General features: G+C 45.7%; 1 long non-coding RNA gene across 1 annotated transcript; it reads right to left on the bottom strand.

The window, feature by feature from the left end:
* Positions 1 to 26: 26 nt before the first annotated feature.
* LOC127918212 (uncharacterized) lies at positions 27 to 1,190 on the bottom strand. Its single transcript, XR_008099489.1, has 6 exons — positions 1,021 to 1,190; positions 783 to 986; positions 563 to 680; positions 327 to 428; positions 81 to 166; positions 27 to 42 (listed from the first exon to the last, which is right to left on the bottom strand). It is a non-coding gene; the product is annotated as an uncharacterized LOC127918212 (long non-coding RNA).
* Between the last annotated feature and the right edge of the window lie 3,503 nt (positions 1,191 to 4,693).

Genomic DNA, 4,693 nt, shown 5'->3' with positions numbered 1-4,693 from the left:
AGATGAACCTGGAGAAGAGCCATCACCTACAGAGAGATTAACCTGGAGAAACTTGAGCCATCACCTACAGAGAGATGAACCTGGAGAAGAGCCATCACCTACAGAGAGATGAACCTGGAGAAGAGTCATCACCTACAGAGAGATGAACCTGGAGAAGAGTCATCACCTACAGAGAGATGAGACCTGGAGAGAAGAGTCATCAACTACAGAGAGATGAACCTGGAGAAGAGTCATCACCTACAGAGAGATGAACCTGAGAAGAGTCATCACCTACAGAGAGAAGAGTCATCACCTGCAGAGAGATGAACCTGGAGAAGAGCCATCACCTACAGAGAGATGAACCTGGAGAAGAGTCATCACCTACAGAGAGATGAACCTGGAGAAGAGTCATCACCTGCAGAGAGATGAACCTGGAGAAGAGTCATCACCTACAGAGAGATGAACCTGGAGAAGAGTCATCACCTGCAGAGATGAACCTGGAGAAGAGTCATCACCTACAGGGAGATGAACCTGGAGAAGAGTCATCACCTACAGAGAGATGAACCTGGAGAAGAGTCATCACCTGCAGAGAGATGAACCTGGAGAAGAGTCATCACCTACAGAGAGATGAACCTGGAGAAGAGTCATCACCTACAGAGAGATGAACCTGGAGAAGAGTCATCACCTACAGAGAGATGAACCTGGAGAAGAGTCATTACCTACAGAGAGATGAACCTGGAGAAGAGTCATCACCTACAGGGAGATGAACCTGGAGAAGAGTCATCACCTACAGGGAGATGAACCTGGAGAAGAGTCATCACCTACAGAGAGATGAACCTGGAGAAGAGTCATCACCTACAGAGAGATGAACCTGGAGAAGAGTCATCACCTGCAGAGAGATGAACCTGGAGAAGAGCCATCACCTACAGAGAGATGAACCTGGAGAAGAGTCATCACCTACAGAGAGATGAACCTGGAGAAGAGTCATCACCTACAGAGAGATGAACCTGGAGAAGAGCCATCACCTACAGAGAGATGAACCTGGAGAAGAGTCATCACCTACAGAGAGATGAACCTGGAGAAGAGTCATCACCTACAGAGAGATGAACCTGGAGAAGAGTCATCACCTACAGAGAGATGAACCTGGAGAAGAGTCATCACCTACAGAGAGATGAACCTGGAGAAGAGTCATCACCTACAGAGAGATTAACCTGGAGAAGAGTCATCACCTGCAGAGAGATGAACCTGGAGAAGAGTCCCCTCAGCAAGCTGGTCCGGGGGCTCTGTTCACAAACACAAACACACCCTACAGAGCCCTAGGACAGCAGCACAATTAGACCCAACCAAATCATGAGAAAACAAAAATATCATTACTTGACACATTGGAAAGAATTAACAACAAGAAAATTAGCAAACTAGAATGCTATTTGTCCCTAAACAGAGAGTACACAGTGGCAGAATACCTGACCACTGTGACTGGCCCTAAACAGAGAGTACACAGTGGCAGAATACCTGACCACTGTGACTGACCCAAAGAGAAGAAACAAAGAGTAAAGTGAGAGAGTGAGACACTCCGACATGTTCCATTGCCCTCTTGTTCTCTGGTCAAGGTCATTAACACATGAACTACACTGCCCCCAGGTGGTAGGATGTGGTCATTGGTTTCTCACGTGTTAGAATGTGGTAGAATGTGGTCCTTGGTTTCTCATGTGGTAGAACGTGGTCCTTGGTTTCTCATGTGGTAGAACGTGGTCCTTGGTTTCTCATGTGGTCATTGGTTTCTCATGTGGTAGAATGTGGTAGAATGTGGTCCTTGGTTTCTCATGTGGTAGAATGTGGTCCATCTCGACTCTGTTTCTTCTCTATTCCTGTATATTAGGGGTATACCGGGGTAGACTGGTGACAGATGGGGTCTCCATCACGTGGCTCCATCTCCAGGTCTCGACTCCGTTTCTTTTCTATTTCTATCACACTTGTGTCTGATCTGTGTAAACATCTAGAATAGATCGAACCCCCTGGGTTAGTTACGTAGTTATTCACGACTCTGAGAAACATATTATATTCCAGTTCTTCAGGTCCCGTTGATAGGATAGTCTCCAAGGGATCTCATCCAGTTTATTCTCCAGTGACTGATAGGATAGTCTCCAAGGGATCTCGCCCAGTTTATTCTCCAGTGATTGATAGGATAGTCTCCAAGGGATCTCACCCAGTTTGTTCTCCAGTGACTGATAGGATAGTCTCCAAGGGATCTCGCCCAGTTTATTCTCCAGTGATTGATAGGATAGTCTCTCTAACAGAGCTCATCCAGTTTATTCTCCATTGATTGATAGGATAGTCTCCAAGGGATCTCATCCAGTTTATTCTCCAGTGACTGATAGGATAGTCTCCAAGGGATCTCGCCCAGTTTATTCTCCAGTGATTGATAGGATAGTCTCCAAGGGATCTCACCCAGTTTGTTCTCCAGTGACTGATAGGATAGTCTCCAAGGGATCTCACCCAGTTTGTTCTCCAGTGATTGATAGGATAGTCTCCAAGGGATCTCACCCAGTTTATTCTCCAGTGATTGATAGGATAGTCTCCAAGGGATCTCGCCCAGTTTATTCTCCAGTGATTGATAGGATAGTCTCCAAGGGATCTCACCCAGTTTGTTATCCAGTGATTGATAGGATAGTCTCTCTAACAGAGCTCATCCAGTTTATTCTCCAGTGATTGATAGGATAGTCTCCAAGGGATCTCACCCAGTTTGTTCTCCAGTGATTGATAGGATAGTCTCTCTAACAGAGCTCATCCAGTTTATTCTCCAGTGATTGATAGGATAGTCTCCAAAGGATCTCACCCAGTTTGTTCTCCGGTGACTGATAGGATAGTCTCCAAGGGATCTCACCCAGTTTGTTCTCCAGTGACTGATAGGATAGTCTCCAAGGGATCTCACCCAGTTTATTCTCCAGTGACTGATAGGATAGTCTCCAAGGGATCTCACCCAGTTTGTTCTCCGGTGACTGATAGGATAGTCTCCAAGGGATCTCACCCAGTTTGTTCTCCGGTGACTGATAGGATAGTCTCCAAGGGATGTCGCCCAGTTTGTTCTCCAGTGACTGATAGGATAGTCTCTCTAACAGAGCTCATACAGTTTATTCTCCAGTGATTGATAGGATAGTCTCCAAGGGATCTCACCCAGTTTGTTCTCCAGTGACTGATAGGATAGTCTCCAAGGGATCTCACCCAGTTTATTCTCCAGTGACTGATAGGATAGTCTCCAAGGGATCTCACCCAGTTTGTTCTCCGGTGACTGATAGGATAGTCTCCAAGGGATCTCACCCAGTTTGTTCTCCGGTGACTGATAGGATAGTCTCCAAGGGATCTCGCCCAGTTTGTTCTCCAGTGATTGATAGGATAGTCTCTCTAACAGAGCTCATCCAGTTTATTCTCCAGTGATTGATAGGATAGTCTCCAAGGGATCTCACCCAGTTTGTTCTCCAGTGACTGATAGGATAGTCTCCAAGGGACCTCACCCAGTTTGTTCTCCAGTGATTGATAGGATAGTCTCTCTAACCGAGCTCATACAGTTTATTCTCCAGTGATTGATAGGATAGTCTCCAAGGGATCTCACGCAGTTTGTTCTCCTGTGATTGATAGGATAGTCTCTCTAACAGAGCTCATCCAGTTTATTCTCCAGTGATTGATAGGATAGTCTCCAAGGGATCTCACCCAGTTTGTTCTCCAGTGACTGATAGGATAGTCTCCAAGGGACCTCACCCAGTTTGTTCTCCAGTGATTGATAGGATAGTCTCTCTAACAGAGCTCATCCAGTTTATTCTCCAGTGATTGATAGGATAGTCTCCAAGGGAACTCACCCAGTTTGTTCTCCAGTGACTGATAGGATAGTCTCCAAGGGATCTCACCCAGTTTGTTCTCCAGTGATTGATAGGATAGTCTCTCTAACAGAGCTCATCCAGTTTATTCTCCAGTGATTGATAGGATAGTCTCCAAGGGATCTCATCCAGTTTGTTCTCCAATGACTGATAGGATAGTCTCCAAGGGATCTCACCCAGTTTGTTCTCCAGTGATTGATAGGATAGTCTCTCTAACAGAGCTCATCCAGTTTATTCTCCAGTGATTGATAGGATAGTCTCCAAGGGACCTCGCCCAGTTTGTTCTCCAGTGACTGATAGGATAGTCTCCAAGGGATCTCACCCAGTTTGTTCTCCAGTGATTGATAGGAGAGTCTCTCTAACAGAGCTCATCCAGTTTATTCTCCAGTGATTGATAGGATAGTCTCTCTAACAGAGCTCATCCAGTTTATTCTCCAGTGATTGATAGGATAGTCTCCAAGGGATCTCACCCAGTTTGTTCTCCAGTGACTGATAGGATAGTCTCCAAGGGACCTCACCCAGTTTGTTCTCCAGTGATTGATAGGATAGTCTCTCTAACAGAGCTCATCCAGTTTATTCTCCAGTGACTGATAGGATAGTCTCCAAAGGATCTCACCCAGTTTGTTCTCCAGTGATTGATAGGATAGTCTCCAAGGGATCTCACCCAGTTTATTCTCCAGTGATTGATAGGATAGTCTCCAAGGGATCTCGCCCAGTTTGTTCTCCAATGACTGATAGGATAGTCTCCAAGGGATCTCACCCAGTTTGTTCTCCAGTGATTGATAGGATAGTCTCTCTAACAGAGCTCATCCAATTTATTCTCCAGTGATTGATAGGATAGT

This window comes from Oncorhynchus keta, unplaced genomic scaffold (genome assembly GCF_023373465.1).
Source record: "Oncorhynchus keta strain PuntledgeMale-10-30-2019 unplaced genomic scaffold, Oket_V2 Un_contig_13780_pilon_pilon, whole genome shotgun sequence".
Lineage (NCBI taxonomy): Eukaryota > Metazoa > Chordata > Actinopteri > Salmoniformes > Salmonidae > Oncorhynchus > Oncorhynchus keta.
The sequence above is the reverse complement of the archived record's forward strand: the minus strand, read 5'-3'. Positions and strand labels throughout refer to the sequence as shown.